Source organism: Poecile atricapillus, chromosome 1, assembly GCF_030490865.1.
Source record: "Poecile atricapillus isolate bPoeAtr1 chromosome 1, bPoeAtr1.hap1, whole genome shotgun sequence".
Lineage (NCBI taxonomy): Eukaryota > Metazoa > Chordata > Aves > Passeriformes > Paridae > Poecile > Poecile atricapillus.
Window position 1 is genome coordinate 94,748,735 of NC_081249.1, and position 18,550 is coordinate 94,767,284.

The 18,550-nt window shown below is 42.4% G+C and overlaps 1 long non-coding RNA gene across 2 annotated transcripts in view; it reads right to left on the bottom strand.

Moving 5' to 3' along the window:
• Window positions 1-18,078, bottom strand: part of LOC131590753 (uncharacterized) — a 70,059-nt gene extending 51,981 nt beyond the window's left edge. The window contains exons 1-3 of one of the 2 annotated variants that reach the window (XR_009280204.1): window positions 17,980-18,054; window positions 17,226-17,386; window positions 5,701-5,766 (exon numbers count right to left, since the gene is read on the bottom strand). This is a non-coding gene — a long non-coding RNA (uncharacterized LOC131590753). Of the gene's footprint in view, window positions 1-5,700; window positions 5,767-17,225; window positions 17,387-17,979 lie in introns of both variants that reach the window. The other variant, XR_009280203.1, reaches the window with a different exon arrangement.
• Window positions 18,079-18,550: the final 472 nt, after the last annotated feature.

The following is an 18,550-nucleotide window of genomic DNA, read 5'->3' on the forward strand; positions in this document are numbered from 1 at the left end:
AGTGAAACACAATAGGGCTTGTTGCTCTACCATCCCTTCTGCCCAAGCCTGGATATATTCTGCACCATGAAGGCAATATCATGGACTTCTGTCCTTGGGCATAATCTCTATGGTATTTGCCTTCTAAATTAACCACACTATCTGAGGCCCAGCAAATCCTATGGGAAAATGCATTGAGGAGGCAGGATTTGACTTGCAGAGCTTTTAAGAAGGTTTTTGTGGAAGTCTTAATGCAGGTCAATGAACGGTTTTAGGGAACTGCATAATTGTCTAATTTTTTTAAGATGCTTTTCATGTTCTAGAAATTTCATTGATGGAGTCCAGTATGTCTATGCTCCCAAAATAATATGCCAGGGATCAATCTGATATGATGCTACTTTTGGTGCAAGGTGACAGACAAAGGGGAGGCAGTACTGGATAATACATGAGAAAGAAAGACATGGAGTTGCCAAGTCTGCCCTTTCTTTCACAATCCAAATCACATCTTCATCCTCAGCCTGCACTGACACAAACAGGCTGGTTTTAAACTGGCCAACAAAGCTACAGGAAAAGCTACAGAAATCACAACTACCCAAGGCCTCTTTGTCAGCACCAGAGCAAGCATTGGGAGGATGGAATTACGCTACTGTGTACCCTCATCCAAAAGTGGTCCAGGTCCAGCTTTACGGGCCAGCATTTTCTCCTTGGGAATAGCCCCACCTTTGTGTTGTGAAGTCCTCTTTATGTCTCTGTTATCCAGTTTCTTATTCATAAACCTTGTCTGCTGTCACTGCCATGAAGAAAAATGCTTGAAACAGCTAACATACCTTGGATGAGAGAAAACCTGGCACCCAGCTGACCTGAAGTGTGACTGAGCTCAGTCCTTTTGTCCTTACTGCCTTTCAAGTGGTCATTTTATGATATGCTGTCCCACTGTTTTCCCTACAAAAGAGAAAGCAGAGTGACATTTCCTACCCTTCCACTCTCCAAACTGACAGCAGATCATCCCTGTGGTGACTTCTTTTTCCCTTGTAAGCAGACAGGCACTTTACACAAAGTATCTGCTCTGGACAAGTGCCGCAGTGGTTGGGGGAAACATCTGAAACCCTAGATACCATTAGGAGCTTCAGAGGGCACCCATATCTCCTCACAACAAAAATGGGCCAGAAATACAGTAAGAATAGACCTCTCTCTTGGGGTTTTGGCACATCAGCTCCTGTTTGAGGCCAGAGATGTCTGAAAATTTGAGAGAAAACGTTGAAAGACATTTTGGTGCTCATAGGAGAGGAGACATAAAAAGGAGGAGACAAGTGAAAAAAAAAAAAAAAAAGGACGAAAGGGAAAGGGGAAGGAGAAAAAGGAAGGGACCTTGGTGTTTTAAAGAAGGATTTGGGTTTGTGTTTATTTTAAAATTATTTTGGTCATGCCCAAGAACTACTAAGTCTCAGTGATCAGAACAAGCACTTCCCAAGGCCCTAGCTCTCCTCCTCCTCCTCACTGCTCTGCATCACATGCCATCCCCTACAGAAATGAAGAGTACAAAGGTGTTGTACAGACCATGAAATCAGAATGGTAGGGCTTTGTACTCCCTATGTCTTTATGCTGCAGAAAAAGATTACACACAGCACAGGGAAATTAAACATAAGTCTGCTATAGCCTCAACACAGGAGATAGATCCCTGCTGGGGGATGTGATACTGCCATTGGCAGAAAGTGTCAGCACCCAGTGAAACTGGTGGGAGTTTAGGGCATGAAAAATAAAAGAAATGTAGGACTGGCACTGGAATATTCATTTAGAGGCCCTGACAACAGTGGGAATCCCTTCCTGGTTCAGCTGTTCCAGACCAGACTGGAAATGCCAGCCAGAAAACAGAGCAAAGAGATGCTACCATTGCCCATTATTTATTTAGACTTATTGTAATGTAAATACACATGAAACCTGAGAAAGCAAAAGCTCAGAGTGTACCTTGTGCTTTGAGGATGTTTACAAATTGCCAGTCTTTATAAATAGAATAAGCAGGAATCAGGGGAAAAAAAAAAAAAATCTCCTGAAGATATTTCCTGGTTCCTGCTTAAGCATGTGAAGGAAGAAAGAAGACCTACTCAACTTGGACATGGTCCAGATGCACATTATCCCCTCCACATGGGGCTTTGCTTTTGGTAATGCTTTGTATCCATGTTTGCCTTTTGAACTGATGGAACCCTGAACAGCAGCAGCAGACCCAAAGAAAAGGTTGGCTGGTGCAGATGGTGCAAAGCCAGGCTTGGCAGCTCATGGGCTGCAGACAGTATTGAGCAGCTCATGTGAGGGCCCAAGGAGGGAGGATTGAACAAGATGGCATAGTGGCATGGCCCTCAACCAGAGATGATAACACACCCTCTATTTCTCTGCCTTTTTTCAGCTTTTTGATGGAAAAAAACAGCTCTCACCCAAAATCCATTTGGGGCCAGTCTGCAAAGCCAACTGCTCTTTATATAAAAAGCTGCTATTCATTGAACAGCACAGTATTTCTGTGAAGTTCTGTTTGGATATAATTTCCTCATGTTTGTGGTGCTGTAAATCTGGCTGCACACAAGGACAGAAATATCCAAGCAGGTTGTTGCCAGAGTTCTCCCTCCAACATAGCACAGGATTTGCTAGGCCAGGTCACACTAGCAGCTACCAAGTTTAGTTTTAGTATCTTGTCTGAGGCATCAGGCAACGCCTTCTTCTCAAGAGACAAATTCAGAATTCCATGAATGATTCAGTGCTGGCTATGAGGGAGATAATTCCTTTCTCCCTAAATAAATCAAATACTCAGCATCCCAGACCTACTGCCATCAAATTCCAGTTTTACTTCTGCTCTGTGCTTCACACACACTTCCCCACTCACATGATGGCTTGCCTTTCCAAATATTGGGTGAACTCTGTCTCATGGGAGCCCACACTCTAAAAGGGTCCACGAAATCCCTTGTCCTTGTCATGCCACACACCACAGGGCACAGCCCATACCAACCCACAGCCAGAAGCCAGGCATGTTCAGCTGCCCTGGGGAGAAAGCAAGTGAGGGAATAGATACTCCTATTGTCTTGCTTATGGTTCAAACAGGATTTAAAATGTTGCAGAACCTTCCAAACAAGTGAATGCAGTTGTTTATGAAGGTGGTGTGGAGCAGGTCAGTTGGACTTGTGAATAGCACAAAGCCTTGCAGGAAACAGAAATGCTTTGATGGCTTCAATGATGGTATAAGGGACTATGTAAACCTACTCACACTGATTTTCCAGACAATCACAAGCCCTTAAATGTTTACTGAAACCAGTGCCAGCTGTCCAAGCCCTGTCCTACTGGAATCATGGCCTTCAGCCACTGAACTTCAGTTTCTCGTTCATAAAGACAAGTGGCAGTGCCTGTGCTGCTCATTCCTGGCCCTGGTAAAGGGCAAATACTAAGGGGCTGGAGAACGAAAAGGCAGGTCCTGAGACTTGTCCCACCTTTCCTGGGGCTGCTGTGACACACCTGCCAGCTGGTGCAGCTGCCTCTGACTGCCCTCTAGTGCAGGGATCAAACTTGCTGAATAATTTAAAAGATGGGGATAGGTATGAATGGAACAGACACCTGTGGCTTGATGGCGAGCCAGCTCTTTCTTAAGTATCAGAGGTCTATGGCTGGCAAAGAGATTCCCAAGTTGTATTCCAGGTGGCACATTGGCCATGAATATGAGGCCACCAATGTGCTCTAACAGTGCAGAACAGACAGCTGTGTCTGTTTTTGTGAACAGAAATTCTCATACAAATCACAGGTAAATCAGTAAATTATCACCAAATCAGAAGCATCACATCATCATTTCATATTTTAGAAGTGTCAGAAATGGCTTTTGGGGCTAATGTATCTAAGAGGATACTTGACTAGTTCAGTCTTTGTCTCACATGTTGGTGATTGACTACTAAACCGATTCATGAGTCTTCTCACCTTACAGGAGGATTTAGAACTTTTCCATAAAAGAAGACGATATAGTTTCAAACTACTGAAATCTATGAAAGCTGAAGAAAAATATCCTTCTCTGCAACAGTGGAATCAGTCACTCCAGGTAATTTTAAATAATCTTGTTTTTTCTCTCATTGCTTCAGGCTTTAGAGACATTGTTAAGACAGAAAACAGAGCAATCTCATCATTAGATTCAGCAACCACCTGCAATTAGATACAGCAAGATAAAATTACATTACTGGAGAGAAAAGATCTACTTGCTGTGGTTCCACATAGACATCTGAACTATTTATCTTCTTCTGTACACCTGGTGTATTCTATCTACACTTCTTATCATGAGACAAATGAATCTGAATGAGCTGGGTCAGGATGACCACATTCTTGGAATCCACTTGATAGCTTCCTGTTGAAAAGAGGTATTATAAGGAGATGAAGCTAATAATGTGAACTATTCAGAAGAATGGTGATGGACTATAAAGCTTTTTAGCTTTTAAAAATTTTAGTTCCAGATTAGATCACTCAAGATCATCCAGAATGTGGTATTTTTCCTGTGAGACCATATCTGGGCAAAATATGAGAAATTATATAAATTTGTCCTGCAATCCATAATAGATAGGAGTTATTTCAAAAGCATGGTGCTAATGAGGCACCATTAGACAGTCTATGGTAGTAAAAGTGCTTTGTCTCTGTGGCTGCAGTTAACTCACCTGAGATGTGTTAATAGATCCTGTGTGCCTCCAGCTCCCCAATACTCACTAATATACACACATACTTGCACAGCCTGCTGCCCATCCCCAGACTTGGCTATAACCCTGTGAAGCTTCTCATTCTTCCCAGATGATCTAGCCTAAACAAGCTAATTACCTGTAAACATTGCCATCTCATACCCACCCCTCTTCCCAGCTCTTCTAATATATACAAGTGGCATCTACCATGCTCTTACATAACTAAAGAATCAGCCCAAAGTACTGTGGCCAAAACTAATTTTAATTTCAACAATTTAATTAGATGATATACAGTGTAAATGAACATCCTTCTCTGGTTCCTGGTGGAGAGTTATCCATATAAAACCACATCATACAAGGTGTAGGTATAAATTCAAGGACAGACACCATGACACAGAGTCTAATTATGGCCAGAGCTTGAATACATTGTTAGAAATTGCTATCACTGCTGCACCTATTCTGTGACTACTTAGAAGATTTTACCTTCAAGGGCACTTTCTGACTTACAATAAATGCACCTGAGCAGCTCCTTCTGGTCACATGAATAACTACTTCTTTTGAGAGTAGTTGTACCAGCCCTGCTGGTGTATCTTTTGTGAGGTCTCCACTAACTACAGTCAAATGATCAGGCTTCAGCAGCAGACCCAGGAAGAGAATCCCAGATTTATAAATGCTTTTGGCACTACACAGCCAGATTTTCAAGTTAACAGCAGGAACATCTGCACACAGATAGTGCAACTTCCCAGTAATAATGATGTACTGACTACTTGGTGTGAATTCCCACTGGCTGAAAACATAAACACAGGGTGGAGGTGAATGTTTACCACTGGGCTAGCAAACTGATATTGACTGAGAGCAGAAAAATAAGAGGATTTCTTCAAGCAGTTGTTTCTTAAAATTAATCTCATGACAAACACACAGGTCTGGTTAAGTCTTCATAAAATTGGATGAAAGGATTGTCAAATTTCAGCCTTGGCTGGCTTTATTCCTCAGTAGCCTTGGGAAGAGTGTCAGTGTGCAAAATGATACTTACAGGCATATTTGCTCTTCCTCTCTCTCTTCCAAAGGTATTCTTAGCAAGCACCTGCTGCCATTGCTCCTGCCATTGAGAAACAAGGCTCATTTCAGACTGGGCTTTCCCTTATAAATGCAGTTATACAACAGCATAAATTCAGAAGCTGTGTAACAAGTCATTGTGTTTGACAACAGCTGGAAGAGAAGGAACATCTAAAAGGACAAACCACCAAACATTCTGTGTCCCTTAATGTAACAGGTAAATACACTGTAAATGGAGTTAGTGGAGTTGGAACAGATCAGCTGGTATGCCTGAGAGCACAGCCTGAGTGCACCACAGATCACAGCTGAACAAGTTTCTCTTAAGCCCTCCTTCAACATTTTATTTCCCTGCTTTCCTACAGGGAGACTGACTAAGAAATATGCATATATTTCATGCCAAAATATGTCTCTATCTAGCTTCAAATCAGAGGCATGGGAAAAACTCACATTGGCTTCAGCAGAGTTTGCTCAAGCCCTTCATCTCTCCTAACCTACTGCTGATAGCTATTTGTGTCCCTAAACGACCCAGATGTCCCAGATGATAGCACATGAACAGTGTTATCATACTAATCATAGCATGGAGCAATAACTTGACTGTTCCTAAACTATTTGGAGCTAGTAACTAGGAATGCAGAGATAAGCACAGGACACGGTACCTTCACAAGGGTGTCAGGGAGCTCCATGGACTATTGGGTACTGACCTCTCTCCTCTAGGCCCCATTGAAAATTCCACAGCCTGTGAATCCCAGTCTGATCCCCTCTGCTCTCAGAACAAGATATTGCTCTTCTGAAGACAGTGCAGAGCTACTACTGCACAAGCACAGGAATAAGTTAATATTTCTATTTTCTCACTTACATGTTCTTATGCAGCAGTAAATGAAAGCTTGACGGGACGTAGCTTTAGTGAAAAGGAAGCAAGATGGCTGAAACTTATTTTAAGGTCAGAGCATGCACACAGGCCAGTACTCCTGGTAGCACATGGTAGCTTCTTCCCAAGCTGCCCTGCAGTAGCCTCTGGATGTGTCTGGGTACAAGCAAGGAAATGGTCTTCTATCATTACAATTTCAGAACAATAGAACTAACAAGGCACAACTGCTGTTCAATTACAATTTTATAGCATTATGCAAGATAAAAGCTCTTTCCCACCCACCCACTTCCCTAATACAATATTTAAGATTGAGGTTTTGTGAATCAGATACCCTTAAATTCCATTTTCAAAGCAATATTAACCCTGCCCAACAAGGCTAGTCAAACAGCAGAATGTGACAGACTACAGTTTTAGCAAATAATTTGACAGAGTAGTTTCGTCTTGCCTTTCACTTTAGGAATATACACACACAGGCCAATGGGAGCACAAAAGCAGAACTGAAAGAAGAATTCTCTAATATAGCTGTTTGAAAAACTTGATTTATATCACTGACTACCTCACAGTTATTCTTTACAAGCCCAGTTCCAGTTCTTTCTATCAAATATATCTGCCTTTAGGCATTTAGTACATAATTGCTTCCCCATAACAGTAGGCAGTTCTAGCAGTCTAGCAGCTCTTATTCCTCTGTGTTTTAATCACTTAGCCATCACTGGGATCTTTAATATAGAACAATGTGGTCTTAAAGATGTCTCAGTCACTCTGTAGTTACAGTGCAAGTGTGTTGTGAGGTGGAACAACATAGTCAGGAACCCTCCCCACTCCTCTGCTGGGCTAGGAAATCTGCTACCAAAATCCGTGCTAGTTATTGCCCTGAAACTGTCCTGGAGTTCCATCTCCACCAATACCTTGTAACTAAAAATGGAGCTCTCTCCTCACCCCGAAGAGGTCGCTAATTAAAATCGGTATTTTTAGACTATAGGTATACTCAGATACACTGCAATTGAGACTATAAATATTTTGGGGTTTTATTTTCTTATAAAATTGGTCTCTAATAAAAGGACAGAAATTTCACCTTCACTGTAATGACAGCCCAACTTATAAAAATATATACACTGGATATAGAACAGAGGAGAGAATAAATCAAAAGGCATTCAATGACTTCAGTAGTTAGCCTTTCAACTACATTAGTGGGTGATGGCAGAAACAACAAGCAACTGCAAAGCAGCAAATGAGCAGCTGAATTTACTGCATCAGCTCCAACTACATTTTAAACATAATTTTATTTTCCCACTTTTTGCCTTCCCCTTTTATTTGCCCTCCAAGCAAAGAAAACATTTGCTGCAATTTCAGCCAAGGCTAGAGAGAGGCTTCAGGGAAGATGAGATGAGAATATTTGCAATTTCATCAATTTCGTAATAGCTCAAGTGAGACATTCCACTGCTCTGGGTTTTCTCCAGCAGACTGGGTAGACAGAGACATGAGGGGAAATTTCCTGTTCCCTCATGGATCTGCACAGCACTTTCTCACCACCTCTTCAACGTGCCCTGATGCTGTATCTGGTGTGCAAAGTATGGAAGGCACACCTGAGTTATCTTCTGGCTTGGAAAGGAACCTGAAAGGATTACAGAAGGCTACAAAAAATGCTAAAATGCTGGAAATCAATGGAAGAGGAAAATCATACTCCTTCACCATTTCTAAGACCCACAGCTTAATATGGCAAATGGGGAAATGTTTTCTTTGATATGCTGTTCAATACATTGCTTGCATTACTGGCTGGCACAGCTGTATGATATCCAGATATTTTCTTGGTGCTGATGCATGCACTTCTTACAGAAAAAGGCTACAGCTGTTAAAAGTGTTTCATAGATGCATAATGAAGAGACTTAGATGACTTGACAGCTAAGAACTGAATACAGGTCTTTGAAATCTTGACTAATGCTTAGATTATTATATCCCCTGCCCTTTTCCATCCATAGGGTCCAGTTATCAAGTATCTACTCTGACACAGAGTAGCCCAACAAATGAAGTAGGATTCTGATCTTTCTACTTCTGCTTTTTTTACAGTCCCAAACTCATCAAATATCAAAAGAAACTTGAGTAAGAAGGGTTCACTGGGTGGACAATTTTAATGTAAAATATTTGACACTGGAAGTAATTTTATACAATGCACCTTGTTTGTAAGCACTGCATTCAGTGAGGTTTTGTGTGCCTTCCAGGAAGGCTCACCTGCTCTCTAAAGACAGAAGATGCAGTAAAGAGAACTAAAGAAGAAAATAATTTGAAATTCACAATAATCAATGAAGACGCCCTTGATATCCATTCTAAGCTGCAGGAAGTGCATTTTGCTTCTCTGTACTTTTGCAGACAAGATAGGTGCTTTTATAGGGATGAATGCATAAATATTTCAGATGATAAGCAGCTTACATTGTGGACTTCAACTTTCCTAGTGCAAGCAAGAAAGCTGCTTTCAACTTTTAGCTTTTGTCTGTCATTCAGAAACATGTAAGCCCTGGACAGGAACAGGTCTGATCTCATTACAGGGAAGAAACTGAGGCAGGGCTGCTACAGTCAAACACAGCAATTTGCTGTGGGAGAGTTAAGCTATATTCCTTTTCCTACATGTGGGTTACTGAACTACACAGGTCTTTGTTATTTTATATAAAACTAAAATAATGTACAGTTATCCACACTCAGACTAATACAGAACATTGTCTTAAATTACCTGGGCTAGAAAAGAGATTTGGATAAATTTAGTAGCTTACTGTAAACTGGTTACAAATAGGTTTAACTGAGACAAAGTTCAGTGACTGTTTAGTGAGTTCATGTCATTGTAGGTCTTACAAAAGGTGAACAGGCATCCAGGTGAAGCAACACTGAAACTCTTTGTTCACCAGACAGGAAAACTGGCAGTCAGGCAGTTGAAGCTTCCCTTTCAGAATACCAGCACCTGCATCAGCTGAATTATCTATTTGGACACCTCTACCCTATCTACTCACCTGTTCTTTTCCCTGTCCTCTGCTGGGTCCTTGGCAGACACTATTTTGGGACACTATTATTTTGCCAGGACAGCCATCTCTGTGCCATCTATTTGTAGCAGATATCCTCCCCTGCACTCCTAGATGAGGGTGCAGGTGCTGCTGAGGAAGTCCCCTCCTTTCACTGCTGCCTAAAAAAATGTTTTCTGAATTCTATTTGGAATTAGGCAAATGAAATTAATTCAGGCTAATCTAGGAATATGCTGGTACTCATCCCCCACTATCAATTTACACACCACTGGAGTGGAGCTCAAGCCCAAGCCCAGATATGTATGTAGAGAAAGGTACTATACACGTCTATATAGTCAGCCCATCTAGCCCAATAAAAGTTGTTTTGGTTCAGAAGATCTGAGAAAATCCAGAATCATTCATGTTTGCTTGGGAAGCCAGCAAAAATGAGCAAAAATTGAGCAAAAATTAAGCAAAAATGCTAAGTATATCTAAGTAACTTTTAACCTAAAATCCACTCCCATGTGAATTACCAAAGCCATGATACATATTGTTGCCAATAAGGAATTTCACAGCCATGTCTGCTGAGGAGCTAGAGAAAAAAAAAGCAAATGATCCCTCCTTCAGGCCAGTTTCCTCCAGTCCTTTAGAGCTAGCAGGTGTGGCAGAAGCCAGCAGAAAGGACATAACCAGCTTATTGCAGTCTCAATGCAGCCTTTTGGAGCTAGTTGGTATGATAAACATTTTCTGTCTAAGTAGTTCCAAGTAATTTTTTTCTTCTACAGGCATAACTATTTCAGTTGGAAGTGTGTTCTCTCTCTTTTTTTTACCCCCCACATACTGAAAGGGTTGTATTGGCATCATACACCTTTATACAAATATAATCTTCATTCACAGTAGAGATCACAGAGCTTTAACTCCAGGATATTTAAAGCCTCTGCAATTTCTCTGTGTAGACAAACCACATAATTTCCAACACTTGGAGATTCATCCATCAGAGTTCTTGCGATTTGGCTTGTCACAGTGTTGGAGAGCTTCCCAAAACTCGCTGTCATGAAATATTGTCACAATATGCAGGATCCTTTCCTACAGCCCCACTTCAGAAAAGCAGGCAAAAGTTACACCCAGGAGCCACTGGCCTTCAAAACCTACAGCCCTTTTTCTTCTCTTCCACATAGCTGACCTTGAGCTGTTCTTGCTCCAGCTATTCTCTGCCTCTCTTCTTTCACTGAGGAGTTTGCTCTGCTCGGTCTGACATTCCTGGGTCATAATTCACATCTTAACACCCATCTCTGCATGTCTCATGTGCAAGTTAAATGGCAGAAACAAAAAAGCTCCACACAAAAAAACCCCAAAACTCTACCCTTCCACGACCCTCTTACAGGCTTGTGTCTTCTCTGTCATGAGAAGCCAGAATGCATTGTATCAGGCTTCAAAGATCAGACTGCTTGTGGAAGACACTAAAATATCCTCTCAGCAGGGAGAGAATGACCCTAATTTGCAGTGCTATCCATTATTTTGGAACAGGCAGCAAGTCCAGTCCCAACAGCTCAAAAACTGCTCCCACAGGCTCTGATCCTTTAACCCTGACATTTCTCCTGCCTCCATCTACTGAGGAATCCTTTCCACAGCCTAAAGGAGGAGCTTGGCTGGGACAAATGTTGAAAGCAGGTGGGCAGTCAATGACTTGGGATTAGCTCAGAAGCATCTGCTCCTGGCAGCTCTTCAGAACCACAGGGATGATGCATGAACCACAGCCACCTCACCCCACAGCAGCCAGAGGGGCAACACTTGGTGCCATGCGCCTTCACTTTCCAGCCAGGACTTATCTTATGAACCTTCCCTACTTAATTGCTACAGGATCACAGCAAGGATGACAAGGATGGTGTGAGCTGAACAATTCCAGAGAGGAAAACACCTCTGTGCCCCACCTCAGATGATTACAGAAAAAATCTAGAAATATAAAAAACACATATTTTCTTGATTCCTGTCATAAAACTAACACTTCCATTGTTCCTCTTTTTTTTGTGTGTGTGTGAAACTAATCACTCTTATCGGCTTCTCGTTGAAATGCTCAACCTCCTTATCTGTTTTTGCCAGACCTGGACCCAAAAAAATCCAAACAAATTCAGCATGATGTAGACTGTGTCATAGAGCTCATCCTATTCAAAAGTTTCTGGCTAAAGAAAGAGGAATCCCCAGAAGAGCAGAAGTAAAATATGATGTGTCCCAAAAGAAGCGCGAGCACAGAGGTGCACTGGGACCTCAAGGGCTTCAGAGTCAGAAAATCACAGGTGCTACCTGCTATAATGAAAGAACACCTGCTGAAAACAGAGCCATGAGAGTTTGGTGCCAGAGTTTATTGAGTGTCACAACAGCCTCCAGAAATGCTCTGCAAAGATGTTTTGCAGGGTGCTGTATCAGGCTCTGAGGACAGCCCTGACTGACCCTCCAGTGGGCACTATGCCTTCAGCCAACAAGACACATTCGGAGAAAGCACCATCTTTGGGGACATAATAAAGGCACTGCTTTCAAAACTAGACACCTAACAGCTGTAGGACTAATTGCAGGCATAGCACAAACTGCTCAGGAGTCTAATTTTATATGTAAATGGCAATTAGGCTCTTAGATCATTTGGGTTAGAAAATTTCACAGTAGACCATCTGGAATGTGCAGGAGCAGTAGTCCTGGCCACACACCACAGACATTTTTGTCCTCCTGTGGAAACTCAGCTGTCTGGGAGCAGGATGTCTCTTGCTGCTCTATAAGGAGCAGCTGTCCATGACCTCACATTTCAGTGATGACCTCATGCTGGGTCTGTGCCAGTAATTTCTAGGGGACTATTCCCATTTTACCACATTGTAGAGAGAAGAATCTGTCTCAATGAGATGAATGTGTGAGAATGTGCACCCATGGGAAGATGTCACCATGTCCTGCCCCTTTCATCTCCTACACCTGAGAGATGAGTCCTAAAGATGAATACCTGCCAAACACCTGCTCTACTTCACATCATGTACTGTAATAAAAATACTGGTGTTTTATTTATGTTGCCAAATTAACAGAAATTATCGTAAAAAAGCTATCTTGGCAATGTCTAATAACAAGCTTTTTGGAGGCCTATATTTTTTTGCCATTGCTGCAACTCTTCAAAAATGCAATGCTTTGTTTTGACTTGACTAAGGGCTGGGGTGGGTAGGTGGGTGGTCTGGAATCCATATGGGCCACTTTAAGTACCTTAGTCACACCAGAAGCTTTGAGTTACCACAGCATCCTCTCTGTTTTTCCTGTTAGCAATGATAGAACATCAAATTGAAAATAAAAAATAAAAATTTCCCATTTAATCTGTTACAAACCACTTTAATAGCACTTCTCTTTCTAGAGATACTCAGCTTATGAGTTGTTTGCTGCCTGGTAACTGCTTTCTCTGACTAAGTTTTAAGAAATAAATAGCTCAGCATGTTTCTTTTAGTTATTCTCTCACTGACTCAAAATAATACTTTACTTATTTATTCCACTTTTCTGTGCTCCTGCTTGTTCATTCTTTTTGAGCTCCACTTGTCAGTATTTGGACAGGAGACGACAAAGAGAACCCTGCTCAGGTGTTGATCCAACGTTCTCACGTGGTATCTTGCAGCCCTACACCTCTGAAGATGTTTTCTGATGCTCTGTAAAGGCAACGACAGAGCAGCTCTTTAAAAACGCCTTTTATCGAGTGTCACTATTGAAAATGGTGTACCTAAATAAAAAATCCTGGTACTTCCTCCCACCATGAATGTCCTAGCAGCATCTGCTTGACAGTTTTCTATTTCCTGAAGCAATTTGGTCTGTCATGGTGTCACACGGTATCCAACAGCTGCTGTCAACCAAGAAGTAGCTTCAGAAACACAGTGGGTGAAGTTTCTTCTGGGCAGCCCTGGGATCTCCACATTCTTGGAGTCCTTGAGAGGGTTTCCTGTTCTACAGGATGCTTCACTTCCTTTTGATTACTGCAGCCAAACTTTTGCCAGGCAGGTAGGATTTTAAGACTTCAGAATTGCACAAACACCATTTGGGAATGTTTGAGAACAAAATATGATTTACTTGGGTACAGTACAGCCACATTATTCATGCAAATCCACTGCCAAGGGAGTCTTGTCATAATATACCATCTATTTAGGAAAAAGAAATAAGGAAAAAAGTCCGCCCTTCTCATAACTGATGGGACATCATAAATCCTGGGTTCCAAGAGCTTTGGCCCTACACTGTAGATCTGCTGATCTCATTATGCCTTCTATTTCTTTACTGAGACTTCTGTATTCCTGCCAGGTGTTGTTTCTGTATCCTTCTCTCTGGGCTTGGATAACTGTACTCCTCCCTCTTTTTTCAGGTCACCCCTGTGCTCTCTGTGCTACCAGCTCTCAAGCGCACCAAGGTGAGCTAGAAAAACACCAGAAATGCCAGAAAATGGGCCCAGATAAGCACCAGCATGGAAATAGTGTGGATGGCTGTGGATGGATGTAACTTGAGTTAAGCACACTCCAAAATGTACTCATATCCCCTTTAGGCCACAAATCAGCTTTGTTTCACTGGTAGAGCCTCTTTAATACCATTTGGTTTTCTGCTGGTGTTTCTAAAGTTGCAGACAATATGAAATGTAAGAGATGCTCTTATTATTTTGCTGCAGCCTGGGAGGTGTGGAAAGAAGCTGCCAATGTGACCACTTGGTCCTGATTACAACTTATGTGGATGCTGTCGTGATGGAGACTGACTGTGGTGCCAGATAGCCTGGGGAATAGCATCCAATGGGCTTTTTAGATAAATGCTTTTAATTTCAATAATTTTTCATTTCTTTCTTGATAGTGAGTCTAGTCCTCTAGCTGAGCAACAACATCTATTGTTGCTGCCCAGTGTATTTGATTTCTGGCTTTGCAGACTGCACAGGAGCCAGGATCTGGGTTCTGGATAGATGTGGAGTATTTGACACGGTGCTTGACCATCTACAGGTATTTCTGCATGAGCAGGGAAACAAGAGAAACCCCACCTTGACTATATTGTGAAACAGGAGGGGGTCACAGGGAAAACACACACACACACAGAGGACATACTATTTTTGCACCTCTGCTATTCTGGACAGTCTCTCCTATTGATTACATCACCAGACACTTCATGTTGCAAGGAAGGAGAAAGCAACAGGTTTCATCAACCTTGTGTTTGGAGGCTGATCCTTTTCTATCCAGCACCAGATGGAAGTGGAAGGGGAACATTTGGGAACCTACACAAAGGATCAATAATGACACAGCAGTCAGCTTGCTCTTGCATCAAGGGCAGTTGAGCTTTCCTCACTGTGTTAGCAAAACTAAGAAAGGATCTGTTGGGCCAAGTGTCCTGGCACATCCACGTCCCAGCTCCATGCCTCCACTGCCAGCAGCACTTTGGTCTTGCCCCAGAGCTCATGGCTGAGCAGTGCAGCATCAGCAGGAGAATGGGCTGCTGGCAGGTTGCAGGCAGGTGGGGACACACTGCTGGCTGCTCCTGGGGACTCTGAGGGGACACCTTGAGACTCCCTGGGTTTGCAGACTGGATTTGTCAGGCACGGCAGACAGAGCCAGGACCCAGTGCATGGTTGTTGTTCTGCAATTGTATTTCCACAATGTGTGGTGTGGCCTGTAATAGCCAGGGGGGTGCTTTCAAAGTGAAAGCTCTTAAATGTTATTAATGAATTATGGTAAAAGCAACAGTAAATAGAGGTTGCTAATTTAGTCAGGAAGTGTTTTAAGGTCTGATTGGTTTTGATGCTGAGGTCAAAGATTGATTGGGGTTGCTTGTCTGGAAGGCCAAGTAAAACACCTGGATGAGTGCAGCAATGTCATGGTCCTTCACCAGGGGACTCTGTAGGAGCCAGAGGCAAAGGTGACCCCTGGGCAGCACAATTTCTGACATGTTGTCATAGCATACCACAACATTTTGAGGGTTTTAGAAGTGGGGGGGTATGCTAATAGAAGTGCCAGAGCACATGTGCAATACCAGTGTGACCCATTCATACAAGGAAATAGTTTTTATCTATGGAGATTGCCTAATTCTAAGAAGCCCTCATCTTTGCTTCCATTAGTGAGGTACTTTTGTGAAGTTTTTTGCTTGTTTTGGCCACTCTATTTTAAAAGAAACAGCTTTTTGGAAAGAAATACGCAGAAAGAAAGTAACCTGACAGTTTGTATCACACATTTGCCTAAGTTATCTTAAAATGCTGCAGAAAATTTATTACACAAATACACTGGCTACCATCGCATTTTCCCTTTTCAGAATCTCTGAAAAACACAATCTGTTTAAAAATCACAAATTAGGCAACTAGTAATGATAGCATTCACTTCAAACTATTCTTTCAAAATTATTCCATTTTTTTTCTGGCTTTTAAACTTCTAACTTCCATGTTTTAAAGCTATTCTCAGCAATCATCAGGGAAAGTTACACTAACTAAATAAAATAAAGCTGAACTTTAGTTTAGCCCATAACTCTGACTACTGAGAAACTTCCAATAAAATAAGGAAATCTGGTGGTAATTGCTCTTGAGGAACCACACACACACACACACAATATTCTGAGTAGAAAGAATCAGTGAGTGGCTGGCTTGGGTGAAAGATTGAAGCAAAGACTGAAGCTTCGTACTAGATCTAAGCCAGCACCAAGTTTCAAAATGGCTTAAAAAAACAACAGGAAGAGCCTGTGAAGCTATTTCCTGATGCAAGAAGGCCTTGTCCTTCCAGGCTTAGAATATCTCTGTAAAGCCATCTCATCCCCCAAATCTGCCTTTGCTGGCAGCAAGATATACCTGAAATCACATAGCTTTGTAGGCATTATTCAAATCAGAGAAAGGAGTTTAAGGAATTCGGGGCACTGAAAAAACGTCACTCTTTATAAGTGTTTGGGAAAACAGTTCGGTTTTAGTTTGCTCCGGCGTTTGGGGATCCTGAAGGAGAACTGAGCCTTAGTAACATTTTTTTTCCCAATTCAGATCAAAAGGTAAGAGGAATGTGTAAGATAATCCTCTCCAACACCTAGCAGGTGGGCCGCAGATACATCTTTCAAGGTGTGCTTCAAGGTACACCTGGCTCAACAATTTCATCTCCTCAGGCCACTAAAAATCTCTCTTTTCAACTCCTCTCAGGTTTTTGTCTTTTCCTAACTTCATTCCTTCACCCTACTCTCTCAAATCTTCTCATCCCTACTCCTTTTTTCCATTCATTTTCTTTACAAGTTCTTTCTCTGTTGTCCTCCCTCCAGTTTTGCCCTCACAGTTCACCTTGTTCCATCCCACAGGCCTTATTCTGCTCAGGGAATAGAAGAATTCACCCAGGTTTAGATCCTGAAGCAGGATCTTATTGGGTCATGCCTTTAAACTGCTTTTTTTCTGGTTCCCCTTCATACAGGACCTTACTCTCCTGTTGATTTCTAGTGACATCAAACCTTCCTCAATAGCTGATTTAGGATATGGCCCAGCCTACCACTAAGTGAACTCTACTGAAGAAACACCTCTTTTTCATGGACACATATTCTCCCTTCATGTCCCACCTGATTTCTGAGTGCTGTCTGTCTTGCAGAAGCGGCTTCCTTTTTTTAGACAACCCCCTATACAATTATAGGAATTTTATATGTAATTTCCAAAACAGACATTACCTTGCTGCCATCAGCTCCTTTTCAAATACTGTTGGGCATTTGGCACTTCTGTGGCCTTCCAAATGATGGCACATAAGCCTTCTGTTGTGAGGGTTATACAGCTTGATTTAGCTTTTCTCCTCAGGCCTGTGTCAGCAGAACTGAGAGCACACCTCTACATCCTGGATGAGGTACACAAAGTAGGTTAACTCTTTGCCTTCACTTACAATGCAGCATCTGATAGTGAATGCTTAGCACCTGGTGTTCATCCATTTGTGGGAGTTATTTATAGCTCAGAGCAGGGAGTGCACACTCAAGAGACTGTGCCAGCCTTTGCTGAGTCAAAATGCACCAGCAGAACAGGACCAGCAAGAAGCTGTCAGAATCAGTGCAGTGCCTATGCCTGCTCCACTCCACAGGCTCTGCTCCTGTTCCTGCTTAGGGGTACCATAATAGCACCTAAAGGCTCACCAAGAGTTAAGGGCTAGCTCTGCTGGATGACACACAAACATATTATTGAGGGAAGTCCATGGCACAAAAAGTTGAACACTGACACAGTTAGACAAAGGAGCAAGAAACCATTATCTCCCCCAGCTCAAAACCAGGAACTGAAACAGTAGCTGTGACTTATCAAGGTCACTCAAGAATTGAGCAACAGCGATTGGAACAGAAATTTTTATTTCTCTGAGTTACAGCTCAGTGTCTCAGTCACAAGACCATCCTTCACCTCTCACTCTTTTCCCAAGGGAAGAACATGCCATTCCTATTTGCTTACCTAGCAGCAGTCCTAGCTGCAGGCAATAGGGTCCCTCTAAGCAGGCAGGATCCCAGCAAGGGTGGAGCCTGAAGCAATAGGGACACATGAGCACTTGCCTCCCTTCTGGGGGCATATGACACAGCTGGTGTGCATTAGAAAGGCTGTCTGATTCTTACAGCACCCTCAGATTTCATGCCCCATAAAGCTGATGGAGACAAGGAGAACTTGCAGCCCGATCCCCCTCAGATTAGGTTTCTGAGCATTTCCTTTATGGCATGTGGAGAGAATCTGAAGGAGAGTTCAACAGCACAGATATTTTCCTGGCAAGGGAAGAGCTTTGAAGCTCTCAAGTGGTCCCAGAATAAACTTCATGACTTGGGAATGAACACTATGTGCTGACAACATCATCAGTTCAAGGCTTTAAAGGCCAGCTTTTCAAGACAGCTTTTCTTGGTGCCCACTGCAGGGCTGTGATCCAGACAGATTTTTCTGGAAAGGGTTAAATGGGGCATCTCTGTGGGATGCTTCCGTGGGTGTGCATGCTCATCTCCATGCACATCAAAGGATGGGAAGCACTCACCTGTGAGAA